We start from the raw sequence: 14,906 nt of genomic DNA, 5'->3' as shown, positions 1-14,906 counted from the left end.
AAAAGTTGAAATTTGTGAACATATTTTTATTGTTTTTAATTTTTATTTTTTTAAAAGATTTTATTTATTCATTTGACACAGAGAGAGAGAGAGAGAGAGAGAGACCACAAGTAGGCAGAGAGGTAGGCAGAGAGAGAGGAAGAAGCAGGCTCCCCGCTGTGCAGAGAGCCCGATGTGGGGCTCTATCCCAGGACCCTGAGATCATGACCTGAGCTGAAGGCAGAGGCTTAACCCGCTGAGCCACCCAGGCGCCCTTGTGAACATATTTTTAAAGCCACTACAGTGATCATTTGATCAGTATGTGACAAGAGTCTGTCTAGTTAGTATCACCCAAGCACAGCTATAACTGATTAAATGTTTTTTATTGATGGGTATTTTACAGTTCACAACAAAATCTTATAAGTAGAAGGAAATTACATCTTTTTATATTAGCATCTCATCTTTGGTTATCTATCAGTTGCTCTACTGTTGAGCAAAAAGTGAGTTAAAATGATAAACAATGATATCATTGAATTTACAAGTTGAGGAAATGAATATTAATAAGAATCCATCAAAAGATGACTTTATTCATGCATTTTACAGAATTCCTGTCTGTAACCATTCTTTTCCTGACTGTTCATTTTCAAAATGATTTAATGAAGTCCCATCAGACTTTAAGTGACCAACTGATAATTAGCAGCAATATATTGAGAAAAGTATAGGAGTCCAGCCCATTTATTAAAGAAATCCTGGTCTTTAAATCATTTTAGAACAAAGTAGGGTTTAAATATGTAATGCTGAGGAATTGAACAAAAAAAATTTTTTTCAAGACTGATTCTGTGCGAACAATAATTCCCAGGTATTTCCTGGGGATGACTCTTCTGTGTTGTACCACCTGGTTTCTAAAGACTTCAGCTACTGAGGTTTACTGTAGTTGTAAGCCACATTGCCATGGTTAAGAATGTTGGATGGATGTGCTTTAGCTGAGAATTTTTAATAATCCCATAATAAACCTAGATTGATAATTTGTATCTTTGTATACGTGAGTCCTGCTGTTATCACATGGCTCCTTCTATAAAAGAGCTGTTTACCATTATGGAATTTGGGTATACAGTGAAAACTCAGCTTTTAGCAACCACAAGAAAACCAAAATGATAGCAGTTTCAACTGGAGTTGAAACTATTGGGTGGGGGCAGGGTGGGGTTTGTCTGGGCGGCTCAGTGGTTAAGCATCTACCTTCCGCCCTGCTCAGGGCGTGATCCCAAGGTCCTGGGATCAAGTCCTGCATTGGGCTCCCTGCTCAGTGGGAAGCCTGCTTCTCCCTCTCTCACTCGCCCTGCTTGTGTTTCCTCTTTCGCTGTGTCTCTCTGTCAAATAAATAAACAAAATCTTAAAAAGAAAAGAAAAGAAAATGTGGGGTCTATCCCTATTTTATTTATTTATTGTATTTATTTTTATTTATTCATTTTTTAAAGATTTTATTTATGTGAGAGAGGGAGAATGAGCCATGGGGAAGGGGAGGGAGAGGGGAAGGGAGGAGAAAATGAAGGGGCAGGGGGGTGAAGCAAGCTCTCTGCTGGGCAGAGAGCCAATCACAGGGCTCCATCCCAGGACCCTGAGATCATGACCTGAGCTGAATCCAAGAATTGGCTTAACAGACTGCACCATGCAGGCACCCCCAGAATAGTCAAATTTTGAAGAAAGAGATCAAACAGGGTTTCATGACTCAACCATGACCTTAAATACAAGTTAGCAGGGGGAGTTTCTGTCTCCTGGAAGAGGAAGTAAAAACTGGATTTAGTGAGCTATATGGGAGAATGGAGAATTCTCCCTGTACCATAGCCTGTGCTGTACTGAGGGTATGGCTGCAGAGAGACTCACTGTAAAGGCAGCTCCTTGGAAACCACTTCTTTTCTCTGGGTCCCTGAGAATTGTGGTTGAAATGACCCAAGCTAATTTTGAGTTATAGAAACATAGTTGTAGAGCAGACCAAGTGATACTCATAGATACCACTTTCACACTGGTGAATTTGTGGCATATATATATTTTTTAAATTTATTTATTTGACAGAAAGAGATCACAAGTAGGCAGAGGCACAGGCAGAGAGGAGGAAGCAGACCCCCTGCCAAGCAGAGAGCCTGATGTGGGGCTCAGTCCCAGGACCCTGAGATCATGACCTGAGCCGAAGGCAGAGGCTTTAACCCACTGAGCCACCCAGGCGCCCCAATTTGTGTCATATTTATAAGGAAAGAAGCTTCCCTAATTTTTTAGAGTATGATATGATAAAAAATACATTTGGTCTTCATCCTGGGTTCCAGGCACAGAGCTCCTAAAGCCCTTGGAATTTCCTGAATGGTAGGAATTCTTTTGTTATGTATAACAAGCCTCCTTCCATTACACCTGAGTCTTTGTGAATGTGGTGTCTTAAAGTAGTCATCTGATGGAAGACCAAGAGATTAGACAGTTGGAACTTTCCATCCCACCACCCACCTCTAACAAGGTAGTGGGGGTGGGTGGCTGGAGGTTGAGTTTCATAAAAGCACTTGAGCTAGAAGACCTGGGGAGCTTCTGGGTTGTTGAAAATATTAAGGTTTCAGGAAGGTCCTTGGAAGCCCTGTGGCTCCTCCTCCCACTTTGCCCTAAGCATCTCTTTCATTTAGCTATTTCTTAGTTGTATCCTTTATAACAAACTGGTAAATGTAAATAAAGTGTTTTCTTGAGTTCTGTGAGTCAGTCTAGAGAGTTATACAACTGGATTGAGGGAGTCTTAGGACCCTCAAATTTGTAGCCAAGTTGGATAGATACATAAGTGTCCTTGGGGCTTGGGACTCATGACTTGCATCTGAAATGAGGGCAGTCATTTGGATGACTTCAACTTGTGGGGTGTGTACTAATTCCAGATAGTATAGAAATAAATTTGTTGACACCCAGTTAGTGTAGGAAAATTTGATCGTTTGTGTCACAAAAAAGTAAGGTCTGCTTTGCTTTTATATGTTTTTAGTAGATATTAAAATTTGCATTAAAAAAACAATACATGGTGGGGGGCGCCTGGGTGGCTCAGTGGGTTAAGCCTCTGCCTTCTGCTCAGATCATGGTCTCAGGGTCCTGGGATTGAGCCCCCTCATAGAGTCTCTGCTCAGCGGGGATCCTGCCCCCCCCACGCCTGCCTTTCTGCCTACTTGTGACCTCTCTCTCTGTCAAATAAATAAAATCTTTAAAAGAAAACAAAACAAAACAATACATGGGAATAAATCTGGTAAAAGAAAATAAAGATCTAACTAAATAGAGATAATCTTCCTGGGTTTGGAGGATTTGGAGATTCAGTTCAGTGCAATCCCAATCAAAATCCCAGCAGGCTTTTTTGGGAGGAGAGGAAAGGTAGGGAGTAGGAAACTGACAAGCAGAGTCTAAAATTTATATGGAAATGCAGATGAACTAGAAATAGTTTCAATAATTGAAAAAGAAGAATAAAATTAGATATTTTGCATTACTTGTATTTCAAGACAGTTTACAAAGACTTACTATAAAGCAGTTAGGATAGTATGGTGTTGCCAGAAAGATAATTTTATAAATCAGAGGTCCATGAAATGGATGTGTGTTTTATAAAGAAAGTCATGTTGAAACGAGGTAAAACCTGTTAGTTTACATACTCCTTAAGACTGCTTTTGACCTGCAGTTACCAAGTTGAGTATAACAGAGATTATATATGGCCCCCCAAACCTAAAATACTGTCTGTCCCTTTAAGATCAGTGGTTCAGAATAGAAAGTCCATAACTAGGTCTGCATATTATGGGGTCCTCCAAGTGGGGTAGCCTGATCAGGTAGAAGCTGGAGGTGCAGACAGTGAATTCAGTTGAGCTAGGACAAAGGTGATAGAAGTTTATTGAATACACCACATGGGAGCAGTGAGCAGGACCGCAAAGAGAGATTGTCTGCAGTGAGGCAGTGTTTGGGGGCTGTATCTAAAGGGGAAGGTATAGAGGGTATAGAGGGAACACAGGGAATTTTCCTTTTGTGGTACTTGTGCCTGGTTATGAGTAGCCCACTGGTTCGTTCGGCCTTCTGGGTATTTTAAGATGGGTCACCCGATGGGCCTGTTTTGTATTCAGCCAGAGGGTTATGGTGGGCTCTTTTGCGTTGATCAAGTTTCCACTGCCTAAGTCTATTGCCTAAAAGCAGCCTCTACACTTATGTGTGGCCAAATAATTTTTGACAAAGGTGCCAAAAAGGAAAATTTAGTTGTGCTAGCACAGTTTATTGAGGAATCTGTTATACTTATTTGGAAAAAAAAAATTAATTTCAGCACTACTTCACAAAAATTAAATTGAAACACATCATAGACCTAAACTAAAACTATAAGAATTTGAGAAAATAGAGACTATCCTTCATCAACTTGGAATAGAGAAAGATTTTTTTAAGACACAAAAACAGTAGCCATTAAAAAAATTGGTTAAATTTGATTTCGTAAATAAAATTTTTGCTCTTTAAAAGTCACCGTCAGGGATACCCACATGGCTTAGTCAGTGGAACATGTGACTCTTGATTTTGGGGTTGTAAGTTTGAGCCCCGTGTTGAGTGTAGAGATTATTTTAAAATAGAAATACATATATATATATACATAAATACATAAATGTCACCATCAAGAAAATAAAATGGCAAGTCACAGACTAGGGGAAGATACTTGTGTCTAGAATAAATCAAGAAGTCTTTAATAATAAAACAACTCCTGGGGCACCTGGGTAGTTCAGTCAGTTGAGCATTTGACTCTTGATTTTGGCTTAGGTCATGATCTCAGGGTCGTGAGATGAGCCCCACTTGGGACTCAAGGGTGAGCATGAAGCCTGCTGAAGATTCTTTCTCTCCCTCTCTGCCCCTGCTCACCCCCCAACCCCCGTCCACTTGTGGCAGCATGCATGCTCTCTTTCTCTTTCAAAAAAAAAAAAAAAAAAAAAAAAACCAACAACTCTATTTCCAAAAACAGGAAAAAAGATTTGAACAGTGCTTTATAAAAAATATTAAAATGTCCCTTATCAAATGCATGAATTCTGTATATCATGAGTCATCAAGGAAATTCATATTTAAACCATGATATACCACTCACCATCCACTTGAATAGGTAAAATTAAGAACAGAAGGAATTGAAGCAGCTAAGCTCTCATGCATTGCTGGTGGTGAGGGGGGGGTCTAAATTGGTATAACCACTTTTGAAAACTGTTGTAATTTTCTTATATTTCAACATATACTTAACATATGACCCAGAAAATCTAGCCTTCGAATGAAAACATACTCACATGTAAAGATCTGTACATGAATGTTCAGAGCAGGTTTTTTCATAAGAGCCCAAACCAGAAACACCCTAATTGTCTATGGGGGAATGGATAAACAAATTATGGTATGCTTATAAAACAGAGTACCACTCAGCAGCAAAGGGAATAACTTAATGATACACAGAATGTCATGGGTGACCTTCACAGACATTTTGTAATTGAAAGTGAATAGACATAGAAATTATTCCATTCAGACCATGAGCTGCCTAAGGCAGGGGTGGAGACAGAAGAGATTGTAGAGGGACACAAGTGAACTTGAAGAGATGGAAATGTGCTGTATCTTGATTGTGGTGGTGATTACACGGATACATATATTGCTCAAAAGTCACCACCAGCCTGTACACTTAAAATGTGTGAATTTTATTATTAAAGTATATCTCAAAGTTTTTTTTTTTTTTAATTTTATTGAAATGTGATGGATCGGGGCACCTGGGTGGTTCAGTCCATTAAGCCACTGACTTCATTCAGCTTGGGTGACCATCTCAGTGCCCTAGAATTGACCCTGCGTCGGGCTCCCTGCTCAGTGGAGAGTCTGCTGGTCTCCCTCTCCCTCTGCCTGCCACTCTGCCTACTTGTGTTGTCTCCTGCTCTCTCTCTCTTTCAAATTAAATAAATAAATAAATAGATACACACACACACACACACACACATAATTTTTAAAAAAATAAAAATCAAAAGAACAATGTGATGGATAAGCAATATTTCTTTTACACAAGTAATTTCATCGTGTCTGTCCCCTAATTGAAATCCTTTACACTTTCTCATTGCATTTCTTTCTTTCTTTCTTTCTTTTTTTTTAAGATACTATTATTTGAGATACAGAGCATGCCGGAGTGTGTACACGTAGGGGCAGAGGGAAAGGAAGACATCCCACTGAGCAAGGAGCCTGATGTGGGGCTCTGTCCCATAACCCTGAGATGATGACCTAAGCTGAAGGCAGCTGCCCAACTGACTGACCCACCCAGGCGCCCCTCTCATTAAATTTCTAATAAAATCCAAACTCCTTACCAGCTTTCTTTTTGAATGCGTTTTCTGCTACTTGACTTGCCACTGGCTCTGTCCATACCCATCTTGAGCTGCTAAAGCTTGGCTAGACTCTTTCCAGTGTGATGTTCCCTTTGCCTCGAATGCTGTTGCTGCACCTCCACCTCCCCCCCACCCAAAATTGCATAGCTGCATCCTCTCCCTTTAGAACTCAGCTTTTAAATGACAGAGCTTTTCCTGCCCTCCCCATCTAAAATGAACTTCCCACTGTTACTCGTTATTCACTAGTTTGTTTCTTTCACAACAAAATTTGCTGTTGTTTTAGTCGTCTTCCTATTTTCTCTTTACCTCCATGCTCTCAAATGACAGCTGCATGAGGGAGTGCCTGTGACAGTCTCATCCAGCACCGCATCTCCAGCGCCTACATGAGGGGGAATGAAGGCGTGAACATCGTTCCCTAAGCCTGATATCTCTCTTCCTTCTCCTCTGTGGAAATTCCCCTTCCTCTTTCACGGCCTAACTCAAATGACAACTGTTCTTCAAAGTCTTCTTCCAGTACCCTGTTTAATTCCCCTAAGAATTATTTTCCTTCATGTACAGGTTAGTGTTGATCACGTGTTTTCAAAACTGGTGAGAGAACTTTGAATCAAAGCATCGATTGAACAGTGGTTTAAGCAGAAGGACCATAGCTTAACAGAGTTCATACCTTCTCAGTCAAGACACTTGAAGAAAAAGATGGCAGTTCACCCCAGAAAAGACGGTATCGAGTCTCAGGCAAATGTTGGATATGCTTCTGATTGCTTGGGGAAGTTTTTATATGGCTTACTTTCCACATTCACAGTCATAGCAATGGTTTAAAGTATATACACTTCAAACTTTTTTGGTTAAAACTTAATGCTTAAGGAGGAAGGGTGAAAGACTATAGGAAAAGAAAAAATGGAAAGGTGTTTTCCATTTTCTTCTAGTTATAATTATCTTCTTATTCTAGACTAGCTTCTGTTGTGTCTACTTGGACTAATGTGTAAGATCTTTAATAGCTTGTAGGTGAAAAAAGTATTTTATTTATTTTTAAATATTTTATTTTATGTAGGCTCCACACCCAATTAAGGGGCTTAAACTCACAACTCTGAGACCAAGAGTCACGTGCTCTGCTGACTAAGCCAGCCACGTGCCCTGAAAACAAGTCTTTATTTATTTGTCAGAGAGAGTGAGCACAGGCAGACAGAGTGGCAGGCAGAGGCAGAGGGAGAAGCTCCCTGCTGAGCAAGGAGCCCAGTGTGGGACTCCATCCCAGGACACTGGGATCGTGACCTGAGCCAAAGGCAGCTGCTTAACCAACTGAGCCACCCAGGTGTCCCTGGAAACAAGTATTTTAAATGGCTTGTCTTCTTTTTCCTCTTCTTCCTCTGCCGTAATTCTCCTGGTACATCATTTCCCTCATACATTTAAATCAGCTGTATAACATCATTATAGTCTTTGGCATAACACTTAAAGGCAACCCCCTTTCCATCAACACACATACCTGCACACAAATTGACCAACTCCATTTAAAAGGCAGTCTTCTCTTTTACTAAAAAGAGCATTGGGGTGCCTGGCAGGTTGAGTAGTTGGAGCATGTGGCTCTTGATGTCAGGGTTGTGAGTTCGAGCCCCACCTTGGTTGTAGAGATTACTGGGGGGGGGGGAGATACAGCACTTGAAGGAATTTCTTATTTCTTGCTGTCGTCAGCCTCTGATTAATATATAACTTCTAGGCATTAGTATTCTTAGGAAATTATAACAGGTTTAGCAGAGCAAGTGAAAGTTGTTGAATTGCTTTTAAGCAACAATCTGGTTTGGTATACTTTGTCTTTTTCTTTTTTTCTTCTTTTTTTGAAGATTTATTTATTTGAGAGAGCAAGAAGGATGGAGAGGGAAAGAGTGTCTCAAGCAGACTCCCCACTGAGTGCAGAGCCTGCCATGGGCCTTGATCTCAGGACTACCTGAGCCGAAACCAAGAGCCAGACACTTAACTGACTGAGCCACTCAAGTGGCCATGCATACTTTGTCTTTCGTATATCAAAACTCCTCTGTGGTTCTTAAACTCTAGCATCCATTGAAGCACCTGGAAGCCTTGTTAGAACACAGATTTAGTAGATCTAGGGGTGGAGGCCTAAGAATTTGTAGATGCTGATGTTGATGCACTTTGAGAACCTCAGTAGCTTGTACACCTCAGTAGTTTCTACATATTTGGGTTGCTGGACCAAAGCTCTCTTTAGGTGAATGTTATTTGCATTTACAGTTCACCTTACTTTAGATAATCTGTGTTTATTGTTGTGCAGTGTATTGGGTGGGCAGGAAAATGGAGTTTTCACTTATGATTTTAGATTGAACCTAGTCCTTCTCTTAAATTTTTCTTGCTTTATGTAAAGCAGTTCCTAAAACCCATTTTATTTCAGGGCAAATGAAGAGCTATTTTTATTATCTATAATTAACCTAATTCAGGAAAAAGGATCAGGCTTGGGGAAAAGGCTAGCATTGACACAAGTGTGGAAGCTCAAAAATTGCTTTTCTGAAATTAATATTACCATCCTCAATAAAGCATTTGAAGTTGATTTTAGAATCCTGGACCTAATTATTCCAATCTAGGGCTGCACTTGTAAGGGTTAAATAGTTTGTTGGATTCAACGTTAATATTTCCAGGCTTGCTCAGAGTTCAAACATTATATCATCTTATTTGAGTAGTTGAAATTGTATTGCTTTGCTAGAACTTACAGAAGTGGCTAGAGAGAAAGAACAGAAGCCATCCTATTGATGAACCGTCTTTTAACCATCTCACATCAACTGCGCTTGTTCAGTGTTTTCAAAATGTAGTATTTCAGAAACTGTTTCTACACATTACACCCTTACATTTACAATATAACTATAGAGTTTGTTTAAATCCTTAAAAAATACTATTTTCAGAGAATAGCTGCCAAGCTTATTCCCCAACTTTTGATTTTTGTTTGTGTCTTTGTCTTAATTCAAAGACAGCTGTTACCTAGTTGAGCCTTGAATTACAAAAGTCCAATCTTTAAAATCTTAAAAAAGATCTTTTTTGGTTTAAAAATCGTAATGTTTTAAATTTGGGAATTATCACGTTTCATGGCCCAAAATAGCACATTGAATTTTTGGCAGCTTCTGTCCTGCCTCTGCCAATAAAAGCAGCACCATATGGTGTGACTGCTGTTCCACTAGGAAACCCACACCCTGCGGAGACACTGCCTGGCATGAAGCAGAGCCGCTGCTCCCCATGTGCTTATCTTTTTAAGTCAGCATATTGGCCGAGATATATTAAGATTCCAGGACATCATGGGATCTTGTCAGTTGAGTCTTGCAGCTCTTTTTCCCACCAGCTTTAACGTTTGGCCACATTATAAAAACATGTACTCAAAACTTGATGGAATCTCTCACCCATCTTTAGAGAAAAGCTTTTGATGACTATTGTAAGAAAGGAAAGTATATACTTTTTAGGACAAGATTAGTACAGTCAATTTCGTATTCCTTGCAGTGCTGGTACTACTCCACAACTGTGTCTTCTCTGAATAATCATCTCTTCCTCTTCTACTAACCCTCCTCCCCTGACCAAATATCTAGAAGGAAACTGATTTGCAAATACTCATTCTAGGTGTGGGTTAAGTGATGGAAGATGGACTAAAATTTGTAGTTCTTTGCGATGGAGAGAGATCAGAACATGACAAATAGAAGGAACCAATTGCTGTCCTCCTTTCTCTTACTTCTGTGTATTTTATCTTGTGTTGACTAGGTGTGTTACGTTTTCCAAATAAGTGGGCTCTTCCTGTTCTTTGTCCTATGCTAGGGTGGTCATTTAATTCATTGTGATCTTCATCCAGATGTTTCTTAATCATATAAAATTACTGTTAAGGCTTTTCAATATAAAATTAGCTAATTCTCCTGAAAATAAAGGCACACAGGTAGATTTTCTTTATCATATGGCTTATTAGTTTTCAGTAACTTTGTTCACTTATTCTTGAAACAAATAGAAGTACCTACTATTTGTACTAAATGTACTAGGCACTGTGTATAAAAAAATGGAATAGACAGATTTTCACCCTTCAAGAACATAGAACCCTTTATAATACAGTTTAAAGATTTTAAAAAATTATTCATTTATTTTAGAGAGAGAGGGCACATGTACAGGCAAGATTGGGGCGGGGGTGGTGGTGGCCGAGGGGGCAGAGATGGAGGGAGAGAGAGAGAGAACCTGAAACAGACTCCTAGCACGGATTCTGATGCAGAGCTTGAGACCACGACCTGAGCTAAAATCAAGAGTCAGATCCTTAACTGACCAAACGACCCATGCACCTCTGTAATACAGTTTAATGCTTTACTAAAGAGATACACTATACTTGTATCTTGAGGCAGCTAATGAAATTACACTTTCCAAAGATTCAAAGGAAAATACTACATTTCAGCTTACAGAGAAGTGCTTATAAATGTTCTTGCCTGGTTTGTCAAAAAAATGGTTAAAGCTCAGAGGGAATTATAAGCCTGGTTCAAACTAAGTGAGAAATAACTGAAAAATTAAATATCTCTTAAAATAGTTGATGTTTTTTCTAAAATTTGAATAGCTAATAGTTGTGTGACTTTTCAAACAAAATTTGGGGAAATTATATTTTCAATTTGCATGTAGTGGAATATTTTGTTGGTAAGACAGATACCTTATATTTAAATATTTTAGGATAAGAATCAGTAGGTACTTAACCTTTTGAGGTGCTAATGTGAACATGGTTTAAGTCGGTGTTTTTCAGTAGGAATGCTTTTGGTGGTTAGGAGGGACCATTCCTCAGTGTGCAGTACTGTCCTGTCCATTTAAGGACATTTAGCACACTTAGCCCCTTTTCATAATTTTTATATTAGTATAAAAAGTTATGTGCCTGCTTACATCTGTTTGGCCCAGTAACACCAGGGCAGCTTTTATTCAGTGTAAGTGAATACTATGGGGTGCCTGGGTGGGTTAGTGGGTTAGCTGAAGCCTCTGACTTCAGCTCAGGTCATGATCCCAGGGTCCTGGGATCGAGCCCCAAGTCGGGCTCTCTGCTCAGCAGGGAGCCTGCTTCCCTTCCTTTCTCTCTGCCTGCTTGTGATCTCTGTCAAATAAATAAATAAAATCCTTTAAAAAAAAAAGTGTAAGTGAATACCAGTGTGTATTCCTGTTTTACTATTATTCTTTTCAGATTTTCTTTATTTATTTGAGAGAGAGTGAGAACACAAGCAGCAGGGAGGGGCAGAGAGAGAATCAGACTCCCCACTGAGCAGGGCACCACCATCCTTTATTCTTCTTTCCCTCACTTATTGTAACCAGTAAATTGCCAACTCTGCAATCACCTCCGAAATACCACATACACTGAATATAGTTGACCTAAATTTAAATGGTATAAGTATGCCATGTAGTTTGAGTCAAGAATATGTATAGAGATTCTTTTTTAAAAAGCATGTAGAGATTCTAAGTCAGGATCAGGCCTTAATGGGAAGCATAGTAAATTCTTATCCCTTGCTAGTACTTACAGGTTTTGAGATTGTTCAGAATAAACATAGCACAGTTTTAGTAACATCTTTAAAAAGCATCAAAATTCTTTTTATCAGCTTTATTTTTTTTTTAAAGATTTTATTTATTTATTTGAGAGATATCACAGGTAGGCAGAGAGGCAGGCAGAGGGTTGGGGGGAAGCAGGCTCCCTGCTGATGCTGATGCGGGGCTTGATCCCAGGACCCTGAGACTGACCTGAGCCGAAGGCAGAGGCTTAACCCTCTGAGCACCCCTTTTTATCAGTTTTAATTTTGTTATACTTTAGTTTTAGTTTTTTCTTTTTTTAATACAAGGTTTTTTTAAATAAAAGTTTTTTAATAAAAAACGATGGTTTCAACAAGAGTTAAGACATAGCCGTCTGTATTTCCCCTTTCACTTTTTTAAAAATTAAGGCTAAAACAGATTCTTCTGGCTTTTATCTCCCTTCTCCCTATATTATAAGAAAAGTTTTCTACTTTCTGTAGAACAGAAGTATAACTTAGAGTTTCATTTCTCACAAAACAAAATTGCCGCTCACATGACAAGTTGAATGTGTGTTTGCAGTGGTTTGAGACAATTAGATGGAAACAGTTCCCTGTTTAGTAGGTGATGTATGTATTTCCCCTTTACAAAAGAGTAAAGTTCCTTTTTATTCTTTAATTTAGCAGCAAATTTTAGTTGGATAAAGACCACTGAAAATTTTATGCAGAATCTTTGTTGAGTTAGATCCGGGGCACTCAGATGGCGGACCGAGTGGAGTTGGGGAAGAACAGAGGAGCGGCTTTGTTAGACTCCGTGGAAGCTAGCTAGGAAGCCTTTCCTTAAGCAGCTGTTGAGAAACTAAGAAGAGGGGTTTTCTTTCTGTCTAGAAGATGGCGTTCCTATGATTTCCTCTTAATTATTTTTCCATTTTTTATCCTGGGGATATAGTCACATTTTGCTCTTTAGCTCTGTTTTCTTTTTCTTTTTTTTTAAAGATTTTATTTATTTATTTGTCAGAGAGAGAGACAGCAAGCACAGGCAGACAGTGGCAGGCAGAGTCAGAGGGAGAAGCAGGCTCCCTGTGGAGCAAGGAGCCCGATGGTGGGACTCCATCCCAGGACGCTGGGATCATGACCTGAGCCGAAGGCAGCCGCTTAACCAACTGAGCCACCCAGGCGTCCCTCTTTTTTTCTTTTAATGGTCAGCCCCTCTCCCTGTCAACATTTCTTCCCTCCCCATGGAACTAAGAAAATGCAGGTCCTTTCCGCGCCTTACATGAGGCTGACTGGTGTTCATCCACACGCATTGCTTTGTGCCTCACACGTGCTTCCCAAAGTCAGGCAGTCTTGTAACTGTCCCAGATAGGTGCTTGCAAGAAGGAAATGAGGCAGAGTTTACTGAGAGATTCTGCATGAGATTGATTGATTTCTGAGGCAGAAAGTTACCTTACACATAAGTTATAACCAGTTTATATCTGCCTGATTTTAGAAGTTATTAAAAGGATAGATATGGGGTGGTGGCGGGGTGGGAGTTAAAGAGACAACATAAGTTGTCTCATGAGATGAGTTGACTTTCAGAAGTTGTCTTTTTTTCCCCTTCAGATCTAATCCATTCGTGTTTATTCATGTGGGATTTTTTTTTTTCTTGGTCATTTCTAAAAGCTTCTTTTGAAGCATGAGCAGTTTCTACCTGGAGAATTGGATTTAAATAAATAATGGTGATGAATTCCTTCAGACGTTTGCAGAGGAACTCCAGAAATGTAATTCTTTTTTTTTTTAATAATGATAATAGACATCTATTTAAAGCAATACATTTCCAGCTCAGATAGTTCTAAATTGTACATTTCATGTTTATTTAACTTCTTAAAAATACTTGAGGGCAGCTGCAACCAGTTTTCAACTCCATGATTACTTCTTTGCCCCTTCTTCTCTCTTTCCTTTCCCGAATAACTTCTTTCAGATATGGTTCAAGGTAGAATTTATTCTCCTCATATTTTGTCCATTGCTCTTTAGACAAGATCTGATGCCTCATGGTCAGTTCCAGTGCCTTCTTAATGAGAAACATCCTGTCATTGTAAAGGTTTTCAGGAAGCCTTCTTACATCTTCTTTCACATCATCTCACATATCATATCATCTTGCATTAACCTCAGTCTGTTGAACCCTGCAGCATTGTAGTACCACTTTTGAATACCCTCCAGCCACTGGCTTGATGCTGCAGCGGCAGGCCTGCTCGCCATTTTGACCCCAGAAATGTAATTCTTGATAACCCTTTTCTTCTCTGTCGTAGTACTTTTCCATCAAGAAACCGAAATAGTGGGCTTAATTTTCTGAGAATAGTGCTCTTTGATCTCTTTATTTAGTAATTTCTTGTCCCATCCAGCTTGAAGTCATTGCATAGTTTTGGTTTTAATGTGGCACTGATGTTAAAATTTAAAAACCTGAAACATAGACCCAAAAGGAAGAAGTTGAGGAGAAGCTCTTTATTTCATTGTGACCTCAGTAACTGACAGCTTGCCTTTGGAAGCCTAGAGAATCAGGTAGAATTTCTGTCAACCAAATAAATGTATATTGAATGCCAGTGTGTCCCTCATGTTGTGATGGCCCAAACTATGATCACTGCCTTCCTGGAACTGCCCTCAGCTATTTATTTATTTATTTAAAAGATTATTTTATTTCAGAGAGAGGGAAAGAGGGAGGGGCAGAGGGATAGGGAGAGAATCCTAAGCAGACTCTGTGCTGTGTGTGGAACCCATTATGGGTCTCAATCCCACACCCTAAGATCAGGACCAGAGCCAGAAACCTAAGTCGGAGGACCAACCTAAGTCGGACGACCAACCAACTTACCCACCCAGATGCCCCACTGCCCTCAGTTATCTGAAAAGAAAAATATTGCCAGAGAGAGTAGGGGTTTTGTGAATTTATTTCATTAGGATTTTAATGTTTAAAGGAAGAATTTCAAGATAGGTAAAACTCGTAGCCAAATTACTGTAGCAGAATTTCTTGTGCATTTGCCTGCTCTGTGATGTCATGGTTACACCAAGTAAGAATTAGAACATAGATTTGAAATTCTTATTCAGTTTGGAATGA

At 39.5% G+C, this 14,906-nt stretch overlaps 1 protein-coding gene and 1 pseudogene across 2 annotated transcripts in view; one reads left to right on the top strand and one right to left on the bottom strand.

Moving 5' to 3' along the window:
* The window catches only part of GLG1 (golgi glycoprotein 1), a 161,386-nt gene that overhangs the window by 53,215 nt on the left and 93,265 nt on the right, over nt 1-14,906 (top strand). The window lies entirely within an intron of this gene.
* LOC101671827 lies at nt 13,645-14,241 on the bottom strand (annotated as a pseudogene).

This window comes from Mustela putorius, unplaced genomic scaffold, assembly GCF_011764305.1.
Source record: "Mustela putorius furo isolate JIRA1106 unplaced genomic scaffold, ASM1176430v1.1 tig00000174_pilon_pilon_pilon, whole genome shotgun sequence".
NCBI lineage: Eukaryota > Metazoa > Chordata > Mammalia > Carnivora > Mustelidae > Mustela > Mustela putorius.
This window is presented reverse-complemented; position numbering and strand designations above follow the sequence as displayed.